The sequence below is a fragment of the Lepidochelys kempii genome, chromosome 11 (genome assembly GCF_965140285.1).
Source record: "Lepidochelys kempii isolate rLepKem1 chromosome 11, rLepKem1.hap1, whole genome shotgun sequence".
In the NCBI taxonomy this organism is placed as follows: domain Eukaryota; kingdom Metazoa; phylum Chordata; order Testudines; family Cheloniidae; genus Lepidochelys; species Lepidochelys kempii.
In genome coordinates, this window is record NC_136390.1 from 49,698,539 (window position 1) to 49,725,661 (window position 27,123).

The 27,123-nt window shown below is 42.3% G+C and overlaps 1 long non-coding RNA gene across 6 annotated transcripts in view; it reads right to left on the reverse strand.

Annotated features, from left to right (window-relative positions):
- Window positions 1–1,941: 1,941 nt before the first annotated feature.
- Window positions 1,942–27,123, reverse strand: part of LOC140895717 (uncharacterized) — a 78,398-nt gene continuing 53,216 nt past the window's right edge. For 3 of the 6 annotated variants that reach the window (XR_012154319.2, XR_012154318.2, XR_013634425.1), the window contains exons 2-5: window positions 7,752–8,514; window positions 6,799–7,299; window positions 2,950–3,058; window positions 1,942–2,827 (exon numbers count right to left, since the gene is read on the reverse strand). This is a non-coding gene — a long non-coding RNA (uncharacterized LOC140895717). Of the gene's footprint in view, window positions 2,828–2,949; window positions 3,059–6,798; window positions 7,300–7,751; window positions 8,515–19,753; window positions 20,038–27,123 lie in introns of all 6 variants that reach the window. The other 3 variants (XR_013634426.1, XR_013634424.1, XR_013634423.1) reach the window with 3 other exon arrangements.

The window sequence follows — 27,123 nt, forward strand, 5'->3', positions numbered from 1 at the left end:
AAAAATGTATATGCAATTTAAAATACATTTCTAGCATACAGTATTGTGATAGGCAGCACAGAACCTTTGGAACCCCAAAGGATGGGGAGACCTTGTAATCATGGTGTCCCTGTGTGCCAACTTCCCTAATGAATAGGGGAAGCAACATGTGGGAAGTTAGGGTTCAGAGGAGTTCCCTCAAGAGAGGAAGGTAGGATGGCTGCATCTAATTTTCAACAACGTATATAATGAGGGCAGCAGCTGAAGAAAGTTATTATGGCTTAGAGTAGATTATTCTCCATTTCTTGATGAGGTACCACAAATGCATCTACCTTAATTTATATGCTTTCTAGATGAACCTTTTTTGAATAAATACCCCCAAACAAAAAAGGGCCTTTATGAAGGGACTTTACTTTCTGTTGGGTTTCTGAAGTAAATAGCTAAGCATCTTTCCCACAAAAGTCTGTTTTTCTTCAGGAAAGACATCTCTGTTTATTGGAAGCTCACCAACTAGAATCTGTAACAACTCCTAGCTAGTTAATCTCTTTTAGAAGGACATTAAATCTAAGCTATATTTTCAAATTGCTTAGTACTGTCTGTGTGCAATTTGATTAACTTGCTTTGTGACGAAACAAAGATACGAAAAGTCCTGCTGTGCATATGCAACTAAAAAATAAGAACCACGCTCAACCTTTGATCTTTGCACAAAGCTCCCATAGAAGGAACCAGGAGTTCTGTGTTCAAAATGGTAAGAGTATAAGGAACTCCAAGATGAAGTCTCCTTTTTCTTTCTCATATTCTCCTCTGCACAAATTTAAAATTGATGGCTCTTGAGAAATGTCCAGTGACCCAGTTATTTGAATGCTGAAAGCCCACTTGTGCTCTGAAACATGTTACATGACAGGCCACATTGCACCATGACACTCAATAGTGATCTGTGTAAATAACATCTGACTGCTGATCTAGCAATGTAAAATGTGGATCTGTGTTTGACAAATTCTCATAGATGTTTTGTCATATCCTATCTTCCCCACAAAAAAGACCTTTTGAAAGTATACAAAGAAAGAATATACATGAATTCACAGTCATTGTCAGTGGATGGGAAGGAAGGCAGGGTTTGCCTTTCCTCCTTGTAGAACAGAGAGAAGCTTGACACCAAAGCCCAGGATTCCAGGGGGCTAGTTAGAGGAATGGGCTAGCTGCATAGGCAAGGTCCTGTGTGTCTGCAACCAGACCCTCTGCTTCCTAGCAGCACAAAGCCTTTGGGGTCAGACTGACAATGCTTCCCCTGCCAGCAGATGGTTCTGAAGCACCATATCAAGGTGGGTCCCCAGCTTTGAAAGGGCTCAGTGCAGCCACTAGCTATGTTAACTTTTGGGCAGATTTACGATGATGTACATCCACACAAGCTCACCCTCCCCAAACATGCTCCCACACAAAGACTCCTGGACCCACAGAAAATTGTCTTTAGGTTGAGTCCAGAGGGGTAGACATTGCTGTAAAAGGGCAATTGCTGTAAAAGGGTAAAAGGCACCACTTCTTTTTGTGTGAGCTGGGAGAAAATCAGCATGTCAGGCTGTGAGGGTTGTCACCCTTGGAGCGCAGTCCGGGAGCTGTGGGAACCATGGTACTCCTCTAAGACACACAACTAGGTTGGGGACAGAGCCTGTCTCACCCAGACCCTGTTATCACCCAACACGACAGCAGGTGGCACCACTCACACAAACTGGTCTACCCGAGTGCAAACAGCAGACACAAGCCAGCTTCCCAGCTCCCCAGACATGCACTCCCCTCTGGAGTATAAACCCAAAATTATACTGTCTTGAACTGCACAGGGACCTGTACAGTATAAGCTCATTAATATGTCCACCCCTCCCTCAATGTGAAGAGGAATATGCACAATACACCTGTGTTAAACCAAGCTGAGATTTTCCCCAGACACTTCAGTCAAAGGCACAGTGGTTTAGATTAAAACATAAAACAAGTTTATTAACTACATGTAACGGGGTCAGCACCCACCTCTCATGCGCACCCCTTTTCTCTGGCCAATATACCTGCAATTACAGTCTTTTTGGGGGGCAGCACTCACCTCTCATGGGCAGCCCCCTTTGGTTGGTTGGGTGTGGACCTGCTTTTGGTTTTAGTTCTTATATCAGGGTGGCACCCACCTCTCGCGAGCATTCCCCCGGCTGATGGTTCTCTTAGCGGGTCTTCAGCAACTCAGCCCTCTAGCAGAGCCACATATACTGTTCCCCCCTTTTGGAGTATACAGTCCAAGTTCTTATCTTGGCCCTGGTGTTGGGCCATAGCTCTAAGGTTTCTCCCAGAGACACTGCTTTCTTCAACTACCCTGCTGGGGCCCATCTCGGTACCTGTAGCTGGTGGTGTTTCAGCAGGCCTCCCTGGGCTCAGTCTTCAACCAGACCAGCAGGACCCATCTTGGTACCCTCACTGGCCTGGCCAGGTTCTGGACTGAGTCTCCCTGGGCTTCAGCCTGCCCACACTTGCCTTCTGCTGGTCCTGCTGCTCTTCCTGCCAGCCAGCACCCAGTCTTCAGCAGCCTTCCCTGGGTTTCTGTCCTGTCTGCAGTGAGAGCTCCACAGTGACCTGTCCATGGTACTACTGGTCTTCCGGACACCGAATCTTTACTCCTTGAGCTCCACACAGCAACTGACTTCTCTGCTCTGGCTCTTCTGGCCCCAGATTGGCTGCTCCATCAGCCCCTCTAATTGGCCACTCCTCTGCAGCCACTCTAGGCTTCCTAGACGACTTCTCTCTGCTCTATTCCGGGGCAGGGTGATGCAGGGCCACGAGCAGGGGGCCTCCAGACCTAGTCCACTCTGCCATACTACAAAAGATAGATTTTAAGTCAATGTAAGTGATAGCAAACAGATTAACTAGTAAATAAACAAAACCGCAAACTAAGTCTAAGATACTAGAAAGACTGGATATAAATTAGCAATTTCTCACCCTGACTGATGATACAAGCAGGCTTGCAGATTCTCAAGACACAAGCTGCACTTGCTTTTCAGCTCGGGCTCTCCACCCCTGTTCCAAGTCCTTTTCCTTAGGAGCGTCTCTTAGGTGGTGAGTTGTGGGAGAGTGAAGAACAGAGGATGTCACTCCCTGCCTTACATAGCTTTTCCATATGGCGGGAACACTTTGTTCCAAAAACAGTTCCCAGCCCAGTTTGTGGAAAAATACAGGTACCCAAAATGGAGTCCAGAGTCATGTGGTCTGGTCACATGCCCTTGCAGAGTCATAGCAGCCATTACTTACAGGCTGTCTGGAGCATTCTCAGGAAAGCTCACCAGGTGTGAGAAGAGTTTCTCCTCAGGCCTATTGTTTTTCCTAATGGCCCTTTATCCTGAATAGGCCCTTACCCACCAGCTTTCTAGGCTGGAAGTATTTTGCCTAGTGAGTGTCACCACATTTGAAATACAGATACATAGCAAATATTCATAACTTTAGATACAAAAAATTATATATGCAACAAAGAGGATAATCATATTCAGCAAATCATAACTTTTCCAAGGACACCTCACATGACCCATCTTGTACAAATTGCATCATAATTACATCATAATCATACAATTATTAAGAATATGGGGTGCAGTGTCACACAGGGGTCCATCCTATTCTCTCACATGGATCCTAATGGAATGCTATCCCCAAGGGCCTGATGTAGGAATCACTTGATGAAATTCTGAGGCTTATGTTATGCAGGAGAGCCAACCAGGTGATCCTAATTGCTCCTTCTAACTTTAAAAATCTATGTCTCTGTAAACTATTATTCCTGTTTTTTGAATAGCAACACACATTACATCTGTGTATATTGCAGATTATGGTAAAGAATTCAAGCAAGGTAACTACCGAAGTAGTAGTAGCATGGATCTACCTCATGGAGCTCAGTGGCCCATGGGCCCAGTTGAAACCCTGGTGAAGTCAAAGCTTCTAATTTATTTTCTTTACATTAAATGGTGTGTGTGCTTCACTTTTGCCCTGATCCAATGTCCTTTGAAGTCAAGGAAAGGCTCCTGTTGACTTTAGTGGATGTTTAGAGGTCCTTTATTAGGAGTGCCCTGTCCCAACATGTTCTCAAAATTTGTGCATAGAGACATGAATGTGTGTGGATATATAGTTCCATGGACTTCTATGTCAAGAATATCACTAATTTGCTATTATTAATTAAAGGAGTATTTTTGTATTTTAAAAAAAGTCTAACTTGAAGAAGCTAATTAAAATATATCATTGAGTCAGCACCAAGGTGTTTTGGGGCTAAATAGAAACAACATCTAGATTAGATAAACACATGTAAATAATTTCCCCCCAAAATACTGACTTCCTGTTGATGTAATTCCTAATTCAAATACGCTTACAATCAAGAACAACAAAAGCAAAAAAGCAGCAGTAGCAGCTAGAGTTAGCTTGAGTAAGGGGAATGAGTGCTGGAATGTACTTATTTCTATATTTTAAACCTATCTTGCTTTAAAATTATATTTTAAACTTGATATTTAAAAATAATTATGTTGGGAGGGAGAATTTCCACACACTCTGCTGTCAGCGTTCACTGGTTAATGTGATTTGCCTTGGTGGGGAGTTATTCTTTTCACAACATAAGTCTGAAATTGCTATTCACTTTGACAAGCCTGCTCCTGATTGCACTCCAGATCATGACATTGGTAAGAGAAATGTGCAGAGCAGAGCTCTCCAATATATGTTGTTTAGCTCAAAGAGATGCAGTCAGACCCCTCAATATTAGCTGATGTGTTCTAGACAATATTATGAGGAAATTAAAGTCTATAAGTATTGGCTGATGGCGGTGAATTATGATAAGTTTCAGGAGCTAGTTGTCTGAACCAGGATATGCTGATTAATTACCCAATAATTTTCTATTAAGACAGCTAGGTCCACATGTGCTCAGCAAAAGCAGGAGTATTAGACAATAAATTGTGAAAGTACAATTCAGACTACACAGTATTTGTGGCCATAGCCTCAGTAATAAATTATACAGATTCATTTTTAAAAAATAAGATATTTTAAAAAGCAATGATCAAAGTAACTGAGGTGAGCAGGACCATGCTAGATGCTGTATGAACATATGAGGACAGTCCCTGAGTGCATATCTAGAACCAAATTTTGCTCTCATGTATATCCTGCATGTAGTGAAGTAGACTGGCCTCCCTCTAGTACAAAGGGGGTTAACTCCTCCTGCCCCACCCCCTCTGCAAGAAGTGCAGAGGCAGGACAGGAAGTATAAAAGCATGGCCCTGCAACTTAGTTGAGGCTGGACCAGGAAAGGAGGCAGATGTCTCTCTGAGGGAGCAGAGCTCTCAGCTAAGCCTGTGACTGGTAGCAGGGAGAAAAGGCAAACCACTATCCCAGGAGCTGGAAGACCCTGAGGACAGAGTAAAGGAAGGGCTCCTGATTGGGAGACTGATTGCCAGGTCCCAGGGATGGTGGAGTAGTGCCACCACAAGCTGATAAACAGTTGGGGTTTTTTTTAGTATTTTTTTTAATGGAAGAGTTGCAATGTAAATCTTTTGCTCTTAGAGAGGGTTTTCTTCATACTTTTTCTTTGAATGGTAACCCTTACAGTATATTTAAAATCCAGAAACTTCATGATGACATGCTCCATATCCCCCAAATAACAAGAATGGTAAAATGTTGGCTTTAAATCTCTGTTCCCAATGTTATCTAGGTTCTAAAGTCCAGACATGCTCTCGCACTTCATTGGGGATGATGGTCATGTGGTTAATGGACTGGCCGCCAACTCAGAATAGCTGGGTTCAGTTCCTAGCTCAACTACAGACCTCCTATGTAACCTAGGTTAAATAATTTACCCCATCTATATCTCCATTCCTAAGTTATTGCCTGTATCTTGTATTTTTCTCTTACTTTTTGTCTGTCTAGAATTTAAGTTCTTCAGAGCAGGGACAGTCTCCCACCAGGTTTATACAGTGTCTTATAAATGGGCCCTTGTACCTGAAGCTTCTAAATGCAACTGTCTGACCAAATAGCATGTCTTATGTGGGTGACACACCAACATACTTGAACTGGCAAGGGTAGATTTACATCAGTGGCTCTCAACCTTTCCAGACTATGCACCCCGTCTTGCATACCCCAAATTTCACCTCACTTAAATTACCTGCTTACAAAATCAGGCATAAAAATACAAAAGTGTCACAGCACACTATTACTGAAAAATTGCTTACTTTCTCATTTTTACCATATAATTATAAAATAAATCAATAGGAATATAAATACTGTACTTTCCTTGAAGTGTATAGTATATAGAGCAGTATAAGTGAGTCATTGTCTGTAAGAAATTTTAGTTTCTACTGACTTCACTAGTGCTTTTTATCTAGCTGTAGTGGGTTGGTGGTCGTCCCTCTCCCTCCAGCTCAGTGAGAGGCCATTCCACCTCACTGGGTCACTATGGGGTCAGCCCATGGGCAGCGATGGGCAGTAAACAGTCTAGGGAGCTAAGGCCCTCAGGCAGGGCTGAACAACAGGCCTTCCGGGTGGGGCAGAGAAACAAGCATTCTTTTACCTGACCTCCTGACTCAGGTAGACGTCAGACAAATGCAGGCCTCTTGACTTAAGGTGGGTAGGCGGCCACCCCGGGGTAGGGGGGTGGGGGTGGCGTGGCCGCAGCAGGTAGGGAGACCCAGGCCTATCCTATTCCACTGGGTCCCAGCCCAGAGCCCTGCCAGTAGCAGAAAGTTCCACCACTGAGAGAGCTCCACCAAAACACACCAACCTGAGCACTGACAGGAAAACCAGACTAAAGTCTGATTTCTTTGGGCTACTTCCTACCATGATCCGGGGAAGGTTCCAGCATCCAGGGTCCTACATCTCCTTGGGGTATTTGGCTTCTGGCACACTCAGCAGCTCCTCTCCAAACTCTGTTTCCTCTCGGGGTAGAGTGCTGCCCGGTTTGGTACAGGGCCGGAGGCCTGCAGCAGGCAAGAGTCATTTGTTTCCTCCCCTGGCTTCCCTTCAACTGCTTTGGAGGCCCTGCCTCTTAATACTTCCTGTCAAACTTCTCACCTTCAAGCATGAAGGCCAGGCCTGGCCTGGCTCTGCCCACTCAGGCACAGAGAGTGATACTTAACCCTGGCCTCACTACAGTGTCTGGCCAGTTCTCTCTGGCTCTCCTGCTGGCTGGTGGTCTGCCTGGCCGTTGCTGCTGCTGTTCGGAGGGCTCTGCTGGCCTACCCTCCAGAGGGGAGTGAAGAACCCTGCTCCTGCTACCATCCATGGGGTCTCTCCTGGCTGGCTTGCTGGTGACTGCTGCTTCAGAGCCTGCTGCTGGTGCTGTCGAGGAGGAAGAGGAAGACTGTTACAGGGCACCGTGGAGGGGGTTTCTAGCTGGACTTTTACATCTTGCTCCTCTCGTGGTGCTGTTGTGGAGGGCAAGGGGAGCATGTGGAGCCCTCCCCCAGTTCATCTACTCCCCCCCCACCACCACCACTGCCATCCCCTCCACCACCTGCACTCACCATCTGGATCTGCTCTTTGCCCCTCGACACAGCTGTTTGCTTCACCCTTTTTCATCACTGGGACTGATTGCAGCAGCAAGCATAGATTGTGTCACGCCAGGGCACGTGGGCACATGTGCCCTCCCTTCCCCAGCTATGTTTGGCCAGTGGGCTCCCCCATCCTCTGCTTTGCCCACTGGCCTTCCTGCAGCAGTTTGCCCCCTTTCCCCTTGCTGCCTTCCCCGCACGCCCCTTGCTGCCCATTTTGCTTTCCTCCCCTCCTTCCACCTTGAACTTTATGGTGCAGGTAGTCCGGCGTGGATCACGTTGGCGCATGCTTCCTCCGCCGGGCTCCCATACGACCAGCAGCTCCTCTTTTATCTCCATCTCAGAGGACTTCCGCAAGACTTCTCTGAGCTGATGGTCTTCTACCAGGATCTCCTCCAGACCTGGAAGCTGCTATCAATGACCAGGTCCATGGTTGCCACCAAGGGAGCAGACCTCCTTGCGGAGCCCCTGCTACACAACCCCCACTTTCGTGTGCAGGTGGCAGAGTCCCCCTCTGTGCGCCAGAGGCTGGTCCTGCAAAAACCACCAGAATCGGAGATCTCCTGGACTACAACCAGGGGGACTGGGTAGATCCCCGAGTACTAGGTCAGTGCCTGGGGTTCTCCACCCTTCAGACCCCCCCACATATACTCTAGGAGCCTTATTACTCACTTCCCAGGTTTTCCTTGAGTGGGTCCTGTGAGAGGGTGTTCCCCTCTTACCTCAGGCCCTCTGGACTTTTTCACTGGGCTCCTGCTGCACAAACCCCCTGGCTCCCTCCCTTCCATAACCTGAGCCATCTGTGCGCCCTGCAGCCAGTTCGCTTCCAAACTGCACCAAGGGAACAACTGTACATGCTCATGCACCATACGTTTCACTTCCTCACCCTCATCTTGCCCCGATACCAAGTGGCAGGACCTACCACTACTTGCGGTAATATTCATTTTGTGTCCATTTAGAAATCTTGCTTCAAATTAGTTCAAACAGTTCATGCCAACGTTCTCTGCAAGAAACAAATTAAACAGCAGAATGAATGAAACATTACACTTCCAGCCCTGCGTTCCATGCTCAGGCCACACACCCACTTAACTCCAAGTCAATGGACATTTGGGCAGAGTATGTGCTTCAGAACTAGGCTCTGGATGTCTAAAACCATAAACCAGTTAAAAAGAACAAAGTCGAATAGTACAATAAAATTAAAGCCTCTTCTGATCCAACAATGTAACAAGAGAATTCAGAGTTGTGATTAAAAATCCTTGTCCTTGATTTACCCTTTTGTATCTTGCAGACACCACAGATTGGTGTGTAGTGTTACATACCATATGGGCTAAACTATTTCTGTGGTCTTTCCTTCCCATTTTTCTTCTTTCACATTTTCATTTCTCTCCAGGCTACTTACCCATTTTTTTCTCTCTTTTTTTGTTTAAATGAGGTGCCCGATGTCATATATTGATTAACATCTGGCAGTCAGCACATCATGACTACACTGGTCAGCAGAAAGCACTCAATGAATCTCTTCTTGGTCTGAATCCCAGATTTTCAGATATGATAGTGTCTCACAGACCTAATGTATTAGAATTTGGGGAATACAGGAAAAGTAATCTCTTTCAGAAGATTAAAAGGTAGAAAAAAATCTTGGCTAGCAATTTCAGGTTGTTCTGTACATTCCTACATCTTCTAATTCTGATTTTCTCCTCTTTTCCTTCTTTAATCCTCCTGTGCATTTCTTTTCAATTTCATTTCTCCTACCTTGTTTTCTTTTAAAAAAAGAGAGGGGGTTTTTTTGCTAGATCTAAAGACCCAGCCCTGGTCCTTTCTGGAAACAAAAGCAAAACTCCTATTGACTGAGGAGCAGGCCCTATTAAAGTTAAGATAGTAAAACATTTCCCCTCTCTCAGCCTCTTCAAGGTCCCTTACCAACTAAATCCCTGATCCTGCAAATACTCACATGTGTGTAACTTTATGGACATAAGAGTTATGCACATAACAGTTAGCGGGCTTGCAGTCTTACTGTCAGGAGTGCATATGTATGTACTGGGGGACAGGAGGGTCTGGACTTGAAGGCTGGTATAGCCTTACTTCATTTTCTCTTCAGTGTCTCACAGTACGTTATTTCAATCATATGACTTTGCACAATTTAATCTGATTGTTGTATTAGTCACTGTACAGAAAAATATGGTCCGGGCCTCAAAGAGCACACAAACTAACGAAACAAGACTGTAACAGGCAATATGAAAATGGAGGAAGGAGGCCAAGAGTCGTATTAATAAAATGTTACATGCGCTACCCACATGCATGGTCTTATGGTTCAGAATCATGTGACTGTGTTTTTTTTATTTCTAGACATGAATAAAATTTTCCTGACTGCCCTTCAACCTACCATTCAACCAACCTACTGTCCACCATTAGTTCAGAGTGTTGTAGTTCACAAAGCCAAAAGTCATAATGGAGAAGAGGTAGTTAGGATTGGAACTATCCTCTATTATACAGCTCTTTGTAGTTCCCTCTAACTTCTGGGAAATTTGCATGAAAATTGCCATGTTTACTCATGAAGACAAAGGGCATGTTTCTGAAACCCTAAAGAAAATTAATTATACTTTTTTGAGTTACTGTTGGTCATTTTTAAAAAAATTACCTAAATTTGAAATTCTGACCTTGTCTAATTATTGCTATGTCTCTGTAGTTCAAAAACCACATTGTCAAAACCACATAGGTCCTTCAAGCTTTCCACAGTGTTAAATCTCCTCAAAAATCTCATGCACTGGCTCTCCTTGAAGAAATTAGTGTCGGGTTAAGCAAAGTTAATGGTTAATGATCTTTTGTTCTGAATAGTTTGGGGGACAATATGGGAGGCAGGATGATCTTGTGGTTAAGAGAAGCCCAGGTAGAATAAAAGGCTTTTTGTTTATTATAAAGTATAAAGCTGTACGAAGCCCAAATTGGGCAGAAAATGTTCTGTATCTAATAACCCGACAGAGAAAATAAAAAGGCAAAGTTGGGAAAAGAGGACCCTGAATTGTATCTTGATTGGAAAGGAGCAGGCCAGCGATCAGGAGGGGGCACTCAGGGGTAAGCGTAGTGACCTTATGACAGGCTCCTAATGACAGTACAACCACAATACAAAAATAAATAATGATGTGTGGCTTGTAAAACACTGCAAGGGTAAATTTTCATTAAAAAACAAAACAACAAAAGCAAACAACCTTCTATTACACTTACTACTGAGTAGTCATATTTCAGTGGTAAATAATACCTATGACACATAAGAAGTCAAAATTAGGTTGAGCACATCACCCAAAAACCTAAGAAAACCAACCAGCAATACAATAGGAAAACCACTGATTTAGCGCCCAAATGAAAGAGTAGACACAGCATTGCACACATCTATAGCCTTGTCTACACTAAAGGGAAAAATTGATCTAAGCTACGCAAGTTGAGTTATGTGAATAGCGTAACTCAAATCAACATAGCTTCGATCTACTTACCGCGGGGTTCACACTATGCGATGTCAACGGAAGACACTTTCCCATTGACTGCCCTTACTCTTCTCGATCAGTGGAGTACAGGAATCGACTGGAGACGATCGGTGGTCGATTTAGCGGGTCGAGTGAAGACCCACTAAATCGATCACCGATGCATCGATCGCCGCAGCATCAATCCTTCAGTAAGTGTAGACAAGCCCTTTATTTCTGTCCCATACCTTTCCTATGGAAAGGCAGCTTTTGAGTCAAAATCACTTTGTGTAGCGCTGTGTCCACCTTACCACTTGATTCATTAAAAGCACATGAATTTTCATAGCACAATCAGATAATTCCCCAAAACCTTTTTTCCTTTAAAAAAATTCTACTCTGTAGAGGTGGAAATAATGAGATTCAAATGTAATTTACTCCCCCACGTTGCACTATTCCTTTTTCTCCTTGTAGGAAGTAACAAGGTAAAGATGTCAGGCTGTTCATGATTTTTCTCCAGCAAGCAGATCTTGCCTCTTGACAGATTTCTGAGGCATTCAGTTAGTAATTTTGAGGCTTCTCCCACTCTACTGCCCCCACCCCCTCAGATTGTGACATACTTTAAGGCTGCTGATAAACAATCATGGTTACTTTGTCATAAGCATAGCTTCCCTTTGACTTATCCTTGATTCTAAGAGACTGTGAGCATTTTTATCCATTTGAGATTAAGATCCTATGCGAATAGCTAGAAATCTTTAATATACCAATAAAATATTGCCATTCCATATATTGTTTGCTTGTTAGTCTACCTGAGTCAGGGAAGTCAGTGTGCTAACAAGCTAAGTATAGGATAATAGAATAAGTTTATTGCTAGTATTGCTGACTCCTCTTCTTCCCTGCTTATGTTTTCAGGCGTGCAGCAAAGAGGTCAGCATTTCAATAGCTTTTCCTTCAGTCCATTCTTTATCATCTCACTTCTCATCTCAAGGACCTTCAGGGAATGTAGGTTTAGAGTTATCTGATGTTCATCAATTGAAGATATAAAAAATAATCACTTTCATTACCTTTCAAGCCGTTAGCTAAACCTCAGCTGCTTATTCTACATTACAAAATCTACAGCAATGAAATAAGACATCCATTTATTTCAGCTGATGTTTGCTCTTAAGTTTTTAAAGGGTTGCACATTCTTTCTTTCAGAAAGAGAGTTCCATGGAGAATTGGAAAAAGAAAAATGACTCATCATTCATCTTCCTTGGGCTCCAAAGGCCAACAAGAGATACAGCTCTAAACACAGGGATGGCAACACTAAAATGTAATACTGATTCCAGAGGTGGCTCTGACTGACTCTGCAATAAAAAGGTTAACACCTGAAACAAGTTCTAGAATTGCTTAAACAGTACATAAATGTATCCTCCAAACATTTGTGATGGGCAAAGGGACGTAGTCTAAAAACTTGAACCAGTGGCCAGGAACAAGCATTAGTTATGGTTGAAAATGACTTTCCATTATAATTCCCCATCCTCAGATCTTTCCAAAACATTCACTTTTGGGGCTAAAATTTTCCAAAATAGGTCTCTGTCTGCAGATGAATGTTTTGGGGAAAGTTGGAGCAAAACCCCTTTTGCCGCTTTTGAATTATGTAGAAAAATTGTTTTCACTCAGTGTTACAATTGCTGCACATATCTTTTTAGAGGATTTCAAAGCTGCTGAAGCCTGAACCTAATAAAGTGGCAGAAGAGAGCAGGATGCACTTGGAATAAGTACATGTCTGCCCTAGTATTATATAAAATTCCCCCTCCCTGCCCACCACTGTGCTATATGTTGTATTGATATAAATAAAACAAAAAGAGGAAGACAATGTTCCATACTGGCTTTGTTTATATTGACAATAATGTATGCATCCTCACCAGTTTGATTTCCAGTTGGCAAACTCATTTATTCTATCTAAAAACAGGACAGGAGTGAATATGAACCAGGAACTGTGCACAGTATAATTAGTAGTATTGACTGATATTTCATTAAAACCAGAATTTGCATTCAATATTCTAGGGGCTTAAAACAGACTTCCCTAAGGCCAAAAATTGGTGTGCACAGCTGAGACAACTTTAAAAAAAAAAACATACATAGAAAAGGCAACTGCCCTCAGACAGCACAACTATTTTCTGACGCTAATGTAGGCAAGTTACACTGCTTTAGGCGTGCTTCACTTAAGAAGTCCCACAAACTAGCTTTATATACCACTTTTTTAAAAAACTCTAGAGTCCAAGTTGACCTTAGTAGGAAGAAGCAGCAACGGGGAAGTATACGATGTATATTGCACTCTGATACAGATATGCTGAGTACAGTGTACAGCAATGACAACTGGAAATGGAGAAAAATGCCAGATGTGACAGCCTTCTTAAAGCCTGACTATATCTGAATCTTACCAGACAAGAGTCCTGGAAGCCACTATCCTTCCTTGCAGAGAAAAAGAGCCGTACAAATGATAGCTGATGACACTCTGCTTTCTAGTGTTTCTAGCGGTCACTGTAAACCAAGAGATTCCATATGGTATTGTGAAAATGAATGTGAATAATACTGACCCTCTTCTGTGTGCCACTTGATGACTTTCAATTTTTTTCTTGTTTCAGTGATTCTTTATTTCATATGAGAAATAAAGGAGATTTTTCAAAGACACAAATGGAAGCTAAGTACCTAAATACCTTTGATTTTTTTTCCTTGGGATTTGGACACAATTCCTTAGGCTCCTTGGAAAATTCCACCTAAATATTTCACTTGAAACTGGGAGGCAAAGAATGAAAGATAGATTGTTATTGAGCTACACACAGAAGCCCTGATCCTGCACTGGGATCTGCTAGTACAGATCCTTGACTCTATGCAGGATCTGAGTTAATGTGCCTTTGCAGGAGTAACGGCTAGTGGATCCCAATGTTGGATCGGTGCCAAAACAGTTTTGAAAGATTAAACTCAGCTGGATAATGGATAGGGGTTATATCTTTGTGAGAGAACTGGGTGTAATAAGAGTTGGGATTCAGGGATATTCAGTTGTCTGTAGTGTAATATGTATATCTATGACACTGTATAAATCATTTAAATAATTAACTGTCAGAATCTCTTCTGGACCTATTACATTTGCATTTTTCACATTAAGTGAGAACACCTTTAGATTTCAAGAGCAACAAATGAAAATGGTGCAAGGTTTGCCTAAGAAAAGATGTCAGGCTTTAGCCCAGCACCTGCAATCCTTTAGATATTTCACTGTGTCTAGAATCTCCCTCTTAGCATATTTCCTGCTGAAGATGAGAGGCAGGATCATCCAGTGATTAGGGCACTGTAACAGTCTGTACCGTTATATTCACCACTGTTTACAAAACTATGATAAATCTTGTACAAAGTATGCCTTGTGAGGTATCATTAGAAAGTTCATAATCTGCTGAACATTATTGTCTTGGTAATATATTTGTGTCAACATTATATGAAAAGTTATAAGATTCTACTATATGACTTTACTGAGACATGTTCTAAGTCTAGGGAAACAGCTTCAAACCAGTTCCCCAGAGACAAAAGTTTAGCCAGCACCTCAGCCAGGTGTCAGCAGAATCAAGTGGATTATCATGTGATCAAGCAGCCCTTCTTTGGCAGGAAAAAGGGTGTGAGCAAAAAATTTACATCTTGGCAATGGAAGACTGCAGGTTCCAATGTAAACAGACTGGCTATCACCTGAACCCCAGCTGGAGATGATTATCAAAGAGGAAGAAAAAATATAAAATTGAGAAACAGAGGCCCCAATTCACCTCTCTCCCCTCATCTATACTCACGGCATCAATAACATTTGAAGGACAAAGGAAGCATCATTGAACTGGGAGCGGGTCTTGGCTGAAGGTATCTAGCCAGACTGCTATAAGCATGTGGTGAGAGAGCTTGAAATTAACTTAGCTTGTTAAATTAGGTATTAGCTTGTGTTTTACATTTTATTTCTTTGTAACCAATTCTGACCTTTATGCTTCATTACTTGTAATCACTTAAAATCTATGTTTTTGTTAATAAACTTGTTTAGTTTTATCTGTTTGGATTGAAATGTTTGGGAATCTCCATTTGAGATAACAAGGTTTGTGCATATCATTTTCTATTAATAAAAGGTTGGACTTTCAATGAGCTTATATCATCCAGGAGGATAGTGGGTAGTACAAGATGCGCATTTCTGGGGACAAGTCTGGGATTGGGAATTTTCTAGTGTTACTCTACAATATAATTCAGGAGTGGCTGGCTAAGAGCATTCAGGTAACTCAGCTGAGAATAGTTTACATGCTAGAGGCTATATGTGCGCATGCTAGCAGTGGTTGCTCTCACAGCAAAGCAGCGTAAAAGGCACCTCAGGTTGGAGAACTGAGGGGACACAGCTGTCTAAGAGTCCAGATTGTACCTGGGCAATGTCACAGGCAGTGGCAGAGCTAGGTTCAGTTCCCTGTCCTGCTATACTGTGTGACCCTGGACAAGTCATTTAAGGAACATCTACATGCTACCCCTCCCCCCGCACCCAACAAAAAAGAGTGGCTGCAAGCCTCAGAGCCCAGGTCAGCTGACTTGGTCTTACAGGGCTTGTGCTATGGGGCTAAAAATAGTAGTGCAGACATTCCTGCCCAGGATCTGAGACCCTCCCCCCTATGGGGTTTCAGAGTCTGGTCTCCAGCCCAAGCAAGAATGTCTACTCTACTATTTTTAGCCCCATAGCATGAGCCCTGCAAGACCAAGTCAGTTGACCCAGACTCTGATATTTGCTGCCTCAGGAGGTTTTTTTAAGTGTAGATGTACCCACTGTCTCTCTGTGCTCATTGAAGGAATTATACCACTTCCATGCCTCACAGGAATGTTGTAAACATAAATCTATAAAGTACTTGGGAAAAACTGAAGTGCCATGGAGGTCACAGTAGTCTATAAAGAAGCTTGTTCTTCTATCTGATTGTTTTATCTTCTCCCACACCTCCAGTTGTATTTGAGGAGTATTTAATGAGGTTGTATGTTCTTCTGTCATGTCAAACATCATAATTTGGAACTCAAGATCAAGAAACCTTATTTATAAACAGGAGATGGTTATCATTCAAGGAATATTTGGCCTCATTCTCATTTACACTAAGGTCCATTTGTACTGCTCTGTATATGTAAAATGGCCTTATATTGATTCCCATTTTAAGGCCCCAAATGGCCTTACTGTAAATGAGAATCAGGCCCACTGTAACTCCCTCTAATGGACAAACAACTGTGAAAGATGTTGAGAGGCTTAGCTGATTTTATCCTTGCTTAACCAGATTAGAATATGCCATTTATGTTGCAAATCAATTAATCTAGTGAGAGGATGATTATATGTCCTGGAATTACTTTGTGTAATCAATAACATCATCTATATTTTCAGTATCATATAGGAAATGAAAAAAAGCAAAAACAAAAAAGGGGGGGGGCATTCTATTGAATGTGGCAGCCATTCTGCACTGCAAAAACAAAACAACAGAAAACCGAGGAATAATATTCTGATTTGGTGAATCTATTACAATTTATGGATTTTTATTGATGTTATGAGATTGTTGAATCATGGAGAGCCTCAGTGAATGCAGAATCCCCTATTTGCCCACAAGAGCTGCAGAACATACCTACTGTTTCATTAGCAAAGAGTAAAGATGAATAGCAGTTGAACAAATAGAACTTAATTAAACCCTGTGAACTGCTCTGTCTATGTACCCAAGTTCTTTCTAGTTCAACTCTAGTCACAGTCCCTGGTGTTCCATCAATAATGGTCCTTCTAGGGAACAGAAGCCCTCTTATTTTAGTTCCACTGATCATGATACATCTTTTCCTATTTTACAAACTTTAATATAGGAATTAAAAACAAATTAATTGATGCCTAGACCTGTATCCCATGTCCCTTTTGCTGGAGGTTGCTAGAACTTAGCTGAGTTAGAGTCTTGTTTTTATCACAGACTCAACTGCTTCATAGTCATTAAGGTAGCTTGCTCTCCTCAACAGATGACCACACCAGCAGTGACTGATTTCCGTGCATCTGTCAACTGTCTCCAAGTCTAGTACACTATATCTCTGTGGACTCCCCTGGCTCCCTGTAGGATTGGTCTCCAGATGGTCTCGGTCTCTCCATTCTGTGATTCTCTTTATTTCTGTACTCTCTCTGGGTGTTGTCTGCTGGATGGTAAGTGCCTCCTGTTCCTTCGGATCACTTGTCCCTCTTGTGTAGTCACCTTTTATGACCTTGGTGCCACTGCACCCCTCACAAGTCCATTTAGTCCACTCTCTCTGGTGTCTCCCTAACGGCTGGATCCTCACAGGAGTGCCTGTCTCCAGGGCTGACAAGCCCTTGGCTGATCTTTCATACTCTAGTGCCTACTTTCTCTGATTGTTGCAGTCAGAAGGACGGAGATACCACCGAGAAGAGATGGCAACAATGTCTTCTCAGTGGTAGTAGAGATTTGGTCCCTCATCCCATCAGTGCCTGTGTGGACGGTTTTGGCACCTGTGTGATGGGGTATTCCGGTCAGCCAAAAAATGCTAGCAAGAGGTCTGAACCACAAGAAACAGCCTTGAGTAACAATGTTAGCTGTTTTCACAGCTGATTCCACCTTACCATTACTCTGGGGATATGTTGGGGAGACAATAGGGTGATCAAACTCCCATTTGCATGCAAATACCTTGTATTCTCCAAAGGCAAATTGGGGTCTGTTCTCAGGGAATACAGTGTCTGGAATGCCATGTATCAGAAACTGGGCCTGAGGTTTCCCAATCACTGACTTGCTTCTTGTATCAGGCAGGGCACTGGCCTCCCAAAAAAATGAATAATAGCCCACTGTAATTAAGCATTGCTTTTCACTGAAGGTAAATAAGTCTTTTCTAGGGCTGTCAAGCAATTAAAAAATTAATCGTGATTAATCGCACTGTTAAACAATAACAGAATACCATTTATTTAAATATTTTTGGATGTTTTCTACATTTTCAAATATATTGATTTCAATTACAACACAGAATACAAAGTGTACAGTGCTCACTTTATATTTTTATTATAAGTATTTGCACTGTAAGAAAAAAGAAATTGAGAAATACTATTAATCTAATACAAGTACTGTAGTGCAATCTCTTTATCATGAAAGTTGAATTTACAAATGTAGAATTATGTACAAAAAAACTGCATTCAAAAACAAAAAACAATGTAAAATTTTAGAGCCTGCAAGTTCACTCAGTCCTACTTCTTGTTCAGCCAATCGCTCAGACAAACAAGTTTGTTTACATTTCCAGGAGATAATGCTGCCCGCTTCTTGTTTACAATGTCACCTGAAAGTGAGAACAGGTGTTCTCATGGCACTGTTGTAGCTGGCATCGCAAGATATTTACATGCCAGATGTGCTAAAGATTCATATGTTCCTTCATGCTTCAACCTCCAGTCCAGGGGACATACGTCCATGATGATGATGGGTTCTGCTCAACAACAATCTAAAGCAGTGCGGACCCACACACGTTCATTTTCATCATCTGAGTCAGATGCCATCAGCAGAAAGTTGATTTTCTTTTTTGGTGATTTGGGTTCTGTTGTTTCCACATCGGATTTCTGAAAACATTCTCCACACCTCGTCCCTCTCAGATTTTGGAAGGCACTTCAGAGTCTTAATCCTTAGGTCGAGTGCTGTAGCTATCTTTAGAAATCTCAGATTGGTACCTTCTTTGTGTTTTGTGAAATCTGCAGTGACAGTGTTCTTAAAATGAACAACATGTGCTAGGTAATCATCAGAGACTTCTATAACATGAAACACATGGCAGAATGTGGGTAAAACAGATCAGGGGACATACAATTCTCCCCCAAGAAGTTCAGTCACAAATAAAAATTATTATGAGCATCATCAGCATGAAAGCATGTCATCTGAAATGGTGGCCAAAGCATGAAGGAGCATACAAACATACAAATGTTTAGCATATCTGGCACATAAATACCTTGCAATGCCGGCTACAAAAGTGCCATGCAAATGCCTGTTCTCACTTTCTGGTGACATTTTAAATAAGAAGAAGGCAGCATTATCTCTTGTAAATGTAAACAATTTGTTTGTCTTAGTGATTGGCCGAACAAGAAGTAGGACTGAGTGGACTTGAAAGCTCTGAAATTTTACATTGCTTTGTTTGAGTTCAATTATGTCACCAAAACATCTACATTTGTAAGTTGCACTTTCATGACAAAGATATTGCACTACAGTACTTGTATGAGGTGAATGGAAAAATATTATTTCTTTTGTTTATCATTTTTCCAGTGCAAATATTTGTAATAAAAATAGACACTGATCTCAATTACAACACAGAATATAATATATATCAAAATGTTGAAAAACATCCAAAATATTTAATAAATTTCCATTGGTATTCTATTGTTTAACAGTGCGATTAAAACTGCAATTAATTGCGATTAATTTTTTAAATTCCAATTAATTTTTTTGAGTTAACTGTGATTAATCAACAGCCCTAATCTTTTCCCACCTTTTCTCTTGGTCGGGTGAGCAGCTTATGTGGTAACAGTCTCTTTCTGCTGGTGGTTATCACATGACTGGCAGGTGTAACACCCTTCTGTCAAGGAGTAGAGTTATGTATTCATTCCCAGCCAGTAAAAATAATTCCGAGCCTGTCTAAGGCAGCTGTCAATGTCCAGGCGTGAGGCATGTATTTTTTGCATGACATCCCAATGTAATGAAGCAGGAACAACAGCTCATTGTCCTTGAAATATGATTCCATCTTGCACACTTAGTTCATACTTACTTTGAAAACATAGTTCTGCTCCTATTGGTACTTGGCTTATGTCTTCTGGCCAACCTGCTAGTATCAATCCCTTGGCTGCCTGCAGTTGGACTGAGGCCTTGTTCCCCGGTAAGGTAGAAAAATGGGTTTACTTTCCAGCTTTTGTCATCCTCCTGGGTGGCCAGGTCTGTGTACAGCTCGAACTCCTCTTTCCACTGGGTCTGTCGCTAGGCTACGTTTGTGTCTGCAAAATCCAGGGCTCCTGGGGGCTTCAGACCAACTTCCATGGTTCACGCTGCCAGCTGCTGCTCTGCAGAGAATTCACAGCTCAGATACTGCCACCATGTTTCATTAGCAAAGCTTGAAATGTCATGATACACTTACCAGACCACAGACAATGGAGAATTGTTAATCTTAATGACTGTGCTCTGATCAAACAATAGGTATTCAAAGGAGGTTGCTTGAGCTGGTAAACCATATCAACCAACTGGTTTCAGAGTAGCAGCCGTGTTAGTCTGTATCCGCAAAAAGAAAAGGAGTACTTGTGGCACCTTAGAGACTAACCAATTTATTTGAGCATAAGCTTTTGTGAGCTACAGCTCACTTCATAAGCTTGTGCTAAAATAAATTTGTTAGTCTCTAAGGTGCCACAAGTACTCCTTGTCTTTTTGCATATCAAACAAATTTCTCCGCAGAGAGGGGGAATTGAAGAGTAGAAAATCTTTAGCAAGAGAACAAAGGATCCAGGTGTTAGTGGTGCAACATATCAATGTGAGAAACTGAGAAACACAGAAAGCTTTGGGCAGGAGAGAGAAAGAGACGGGCATGCTTTTGTAGCAGATTTCAGAGTAACATATATATATACAAATTTGTGTGTATATAAAAAGATCTTCTACACTTTCCACAGTATGCATCCGATGAAGTGAGCTGTAGCTCACGAAAGCTTATGCTCAAATAAATTGGTTAGTCTCTAAGGTGCCACAAGTACTCCTTTTCTTTTCGTAGCAGAGGGTTCTGCAGGACTAATAACTGAGTAAGAAGGAAGCTAGCTGACCTAGAGAGAGTGAGAGACTCCATGATTTAGAGGAGAAGCCATGTGCAAGAGAGGGAACCTGGACTCCCTCAGAGGGTCTGCCCTAGACCCAAAAGAATTCCTCAAAGTGGTGAGGAAACAGAGGCTGAGAAACATGTACAGGTGTGTTTATTATTTTGTCTAGATCGGTGTATTCCTCATGCCCCCTAAAGAGTAAATTGTTTTAGAATCTTGCGCAAAGTCTGTCTGTTTCACTAGCACGTGCCTCTGGAGAGTGAGCACCTGGCTGGAGTTCTGGGAAAGGATGTGCTTAAGCAACAGAAGAGTCTGAGGGGTCAGTACTGGTCCCAGGGCCTCAGCAGTTGAAACGTGAGGTCTTAGCTCTCAGGACGGGGTGCGAGACAGACAATCTGCACCCTGCCTATAGACTGCAGCCAGAGGGCAATGCCTGGTCTCTGTTCAGGCTTGGGAGGCTTAAAGCACGCCCAGCCCACTGAAGCCCACATCCAAGCACAACAGCCTGGTGAATATCAAGCTAGAAAGTGTTCTACCCAGACTGTGTGTGTGACAAATACATTCAATTGAAGCTGGTACCAGGGAAGTTTTTGGTACACAAAATGTAACCAGTCTTGGCTAACCTACAACTTCAGGTGATCCATCTGGGCAAACACACCAAGTGTAGTAAAACATGCAATGGAGTCTTGAATGACCACAAAGGGTCAGGACCATTTAAAACTCAGCTCATCAATGGTACAGTCAGAAGCACTCAGCCTCTAAGCACTCTGCTGGGTCATTGGTACAAACAGAGTACTAAGAAGAAATGCCGTCTACCGAGTCACTGACACCACTCCTTGCAGCATTCTGGGTGTTATTTAATGATCTCCCATTGTCAGATCAGGCTTGACCCTGCTTAATTTGAGATCTGACAAGATCACGAGCCAAGGTGAGGGTCATATAATTAGAAAAGAATTAGAATAAATACCTTTTCTCTGAGAGCAGCTCACTTTAATTTATCACAGATGTGTAGACGGGTAGATTCTCTTTAGTTGGCAAAACTAAACCTGAGAGCGATGTAGAGGTTTTTTCACTGATTCTTCCAAATAAGAGCACCTTATATAGTGAACATGCTGTTCACCTTGGTGGAAAATCTAAAATATGGAATTGTTTACAGCTTCCATGTTCAATACAGATGCAGGTCTAGAAATTTAATTTCTCCCTCATGCACATTTTCAATTTCCCCTCCAGAAAATTGACAACTACGTGTTATCAATGCAACAAGAAAATGAAATGAGAAGCAAATTAAAATCAAATTAACCAAAAGCCAAATTATATACATCTATTTGACAATCCTGATGTAACTGAACTTTTCAGTCTTTGACCCTGTCCATGCAAGATCAAGTTGATGGGTTGTTATTATAATTCTCTAATGGTGTTTCTGTATATTAATCATCAAATGTAGATTATAGCCATTTAATTATGAAATCTGAAAATTATTAGAATATTAGGATGGGAATTCAAAAAGGTAGTTAGATGTCTAGCTCCCAATAGGCATTTTTCTACATTTGGAATATCTTTGTCCTGCACAGCATTTGTCAGTCCCAGGATGCAGTAATTATGCACCTCAAATCTTTTTAATTATTTGACAAATGGCAAGGTTTCCAAAGGCGTAGATGATAAAAACCATCATGGAATCTTATCACATACAGTGCAGGAGGCTTCAAGACAGCTTTCTATATGCAGAAAAGATTACTTCTAAATATGTGCCCAAAGAAAGTAATCAGCAATCTTACTTTACACATTGAATAAATGGATTGGTTTTTTGCATATATGGAAAATCTCTTTAAATATAGCCTAAGCAAATAGAACAGGTTTCTGATTGGAGCAAATGCAGGGGAAAATGTATGACCTACATGCAAATTTATTTCACAAAGTTATAGCTGTTCATGTGGCAGTTTTAGATTAACTACTGGTTTGATGCACCAACTGGCCAATGTGCATAAATGAGTTCTCTCCCTCATGGTGTTTAGTATGTTCCTTGTCAGTAAAACAGCTCCGCCATCTGTGAAATTCCCTGTAGATTCTCATAGCAGACAAGGATTGTGGCTCACCAGTGAAGTCTGCCATCTTGTGACAACCCTATTCTATTATAATTCCAATAAAATCATTTTACAGCAGCCCCGATTAATTCTAGAATGTATTAAGTTTGTCTATTGTCTATTCTTGATCCTATGAGCAAGACAAAATATTTCTTTTTAACTATCATTTGCAAGAGGGGAGATGCAGTCCATGCCTCCATCTCAACAATTTCTTTATCAGAAAAAAAAATGCAGTGATAAATGGCATCTTAATTCAACAGCATCGTAACTCTCAGCAGGTAGTTGCAATTTGCTTGACCACTCCCCTTCAAATTGCTTGGTTTTCAATGCACAAGATTGGAAAAGGAAAGATCACGGATATAAAAATACTATACAATTTGAAATCAATACATTGTTTCATGCTTCCTGTCTTAAACGTAATGTGGGCAAATTCCTGATGGAGGTAGTATTATTCAATTCAGATACCAATCACCAATTATAATATTATATTTGTGCTGTTTATGCAGGCCACAAACATACCAAATGTATTCAACACATTTCTTTTAGTGGTTTCATAGAGAGGTTCTGTAGGGCTTAATTGAAGAGCTAACCCTTGTTATTCCCTCAATACAAAATTGTATAATTTGCAAGTAAATAGCGAAAGACACAGTGTTCATTGAAGTCAGTGATAAAACTTCCAAACCAGCAGCTTTGGTATAAATTAGATTTCGGCTGTGGCTTTCTGAACTGAAAGGAAAAGAGTTAGATAAAGAAAAATCTGGTGGCTTTTCAGTTAAAATTTCCCAGCAAAAGACTGGGGAAATAGAGATTTTTAAAAGGGTGTAAAACCAGCATAGCTCATTGACATTACCCAGCACAGAATACATGAAACACAATAATAGGCAAAACTATGTATTAGCCTTAGGCCAGTGAGCAAAGACCAGGTGCACAGTTGAGCTCACTGGGTAGCAAACAGAATTATCTAAGTATGTTCTTGTTAATGTGTTTTTGCATCTGTTAATCAAGCTGCAACCTTTGTGCGCAACTTCAGTGTTGACAATATGTTCATCTTGGGGCAAGGTGCTTTTGCAATGGAGACATGCATCATAAAACTGAGACTGAATATAATCAGAAAGTGAAACATACAAATCTAATGCTTTATATATGCTTTCCATTATTCAGAGCAGTGGCAGAATAGCCACTGGGCCTATGGGGCCCCAATCCCCGGGTGCCTGGGGAAAGCCCCCGCGCCCTGACCCCACTTCCAGACAGCAGCTCTGGGTGGGTGGGGCAGCACAGCGGCAGGGGAAGCACCCCACATCCTAAACCCCATTCCTCAGCGGCTGCACCATGGAATAGCAATGTGGGAAGCCACCTCACGCCGACCCCACTCCCCAGCATCTGTGCTGGGCGGGCGTGGTGTGCATAGTGGCAGGGGAAGTCCCCAGCATCGCCCCAGCCCTGGCAGCAGCCAGGTGCGGTTGCAGGCGAAGCCCACAGTGACCTTGACCCTGTCAGCAGCTGGGCGCAGCAGCAGGGGAAGCCCCCAGTGCCCCCAGACCACGGCAGAAGCCAGGGAGCCATAGGGAAAGCCCCCAGCGCCCCATGACCCCGTCCCCAGCAGAAGCTGGGGAAGACCCAGCACCACGACCCCCACTGTGGCCCTGGGACTGGAGGAGCTCTTGCTACCTGCTGCGGCCTCAGGGCTGGTGCAGTGGGGGGACAGGGCTTCCCCAGTCTTGGGGGTGGAATGGAAGGGACCTAGGTGGAATAGGGGTGAGGCCCCAGGGAAGGGGCAGAAAGGGGTGGGGCGGTGGGCAGGGTCATATGTGGAGGGGCGGAACGGGGGTGGGGCCACAGGTGGAAGGGCTGGGGTGTGCCCCCCCCCCACTTGCTCTGGCCCAGGAAACCTTAATCTGCCTCTGATTCAGAGTTGCTTATAAGTGGATCTGGAGAGAAACTGAACTATGGAGTAAATGGATGCAAGTCTGTTAAATCAAAAATAGCATCACACCCACTTGCATCAGGTTGGAGTTTGGCCCAGAGATCTATTTATGAAGTTTGTCATCAGCATGACTTCAGCAATATAAAACTGAAGAAAATCTCACAAATAAAGCCTATAGCTAACAAATACAGAGAACATTTTCCTCTGAATGTAAATTTTAGTAGGTTTGTGGGAACACAAAAATTCCATTTTTTTTAAATCAATGTTTCCAAATTTGTTTTCACTCTGATGCAGAATAAAAATGACACCTCTTCTGAAATTTTTGAGAAAAAGCACAAGAGATACCCACTTATCCCAGAATAGCCAATAGCCCAATGGTTAGGGCACTCAGCTAGGGTATAGAAGACCTAGATTCAAGTCTACTCTGCCTGTTTTAGAACAAGGAATGTAGGGTCTCCCATGTTAGGGGGCTTATTCCTTCACCCACTTACTTCCCTGGTCCTTCTCGCATGAACAGAGAGCAACAATACCCGAAGTCCAAAGGTGCAAACAATTCGATGTTTATTGGGGTGAACTTCCAGCAAGCATGATTCCAGTTTCCTTCCTTAGTATCCTCCTTCCCAGCTCTGACACCACAGAGCCTTACACTTGTGTCCCTGTTCCCATTCCTACCCTTAGCCAAACATGATTCCAACTTCCTTACTCCCATTCCCTGTTCCCATTTCCCCCTTTAGCAAAACATGATTCCAATTTTCTTACCCCCATTTCCTGTTCCCATCTCCCCCACCCACCCACCTCCTCATTGACTACAGATTATATAGTAAAACTTGAGTTCTATACCTTAACCAATCATTTTCCTGAAATAGTGAGTTTGTGTGTGTGGTTTTTGGGAGGGGGGTGAGGGGGTGAGAGAACCTGGATTTGTGCAGGAAATGGCCCAACTTTATTATCATGCACATTGTGTAAAGAGTTGTCACTTTGGATGGGCTATCACCAGCAGGAGAGTGAATTTGTGTGGGGGGGTGGAGGGTGAGAAAACCTGGATTTGTACTGGAAATGGCCCACCTGATGATCACTTTAGATAAGCTATTACCAGCAGGACAGTGGGGTGGGAGGAGGTATTTTTTCATATTCTCTGTGTATAAAGTCTGCTGCAGTTTCCACGGCATGCATCCGATGAAGTGAGCTGTAGCTCACGAAAGCTCATGCTCAAATAAATTGGTTAGTCTCTAAGGTGCCACAAGTACTCCTTTTCTTAATCCTAACATATTGTAACATGATTATGTAACCAATTATATCCCACCACCTTAATTAGTTTACACCCAGCAAAATTAATTATACAGCAGACAGGAACAATCACAGAACCAGACAAAGATTATACAGACAAATAGCAAAGTGGGAACTATAATGACAAGACAATACAGAAGTGAGGATTTCACATCCCAGCTATTGACAAGTGAGTTCTTGCCAGACAGGATGCTATCAAACTAAGTTTCCTTTTACATTTTCTAGGCACTTCCCTTTCTCTGGAGGTGACAGGAATACAATCTTGTCTTGATAGTGCCTAACAGCCCAATAGCACCTTATTTCAATATGACTAGTTTGGAATGTGAGGATGTGACTGTTTGCTTCCTAGCTTATGGCTGCCTCTGCTGCTTACCCAAAGGCCTTAGCCTAAGAACAGGGCCTCAGACTGTCACAGTAAGAGAAGGCCCTTACACCAGCAGACAGTGATCTTGATTCTTCTTTTATACCTCTAGAACTAGCCAAGTGATAAGAACACACCTAAATTCTTAAAGTACAGGCCTTTGCAGACAGGCCTGAATATCTTTATCCTAACATCCCACACCCCATGTGAGTGCCTGCTGGGCTATAAAATGAGGGTTCTTTTCCCTCAGTCTTTCCTTTTGCTGATGTTCACTGTGTATAAATAGCAAAAAGAGAGACTGATTATATAGCCCAGTGGTTAGGAAACTCTCCTCAGATGTGGGCAATCCCAGTTCAAATCTCTGCTCTGAATCAGGCAGAATAGAGCATTGAACCTACATCCCAGATGAATGCCCTAACCACTCAGCTGGAGGGTGGGAGTGGGTGTCTCTCTCTCTCACTGACCAGAAATTCCATCTTGGACCTGAGAAAGTTTAATTGAAACCAACCCTTTTCCATAAAAAGTTTCAACAAACAGGCATTTTCTGATGAAAAAACATTTTGTCAAAAAGTTCCTGATCAGTTCTAGATTTTAACACATGTGTTTAACTCCCTTAAGAAGGCAACAGAGAATACAGGGTTTTCATTTGTTAATTTTTAGATGCTTCATTGTGTAACCCTTCTGCCAGGT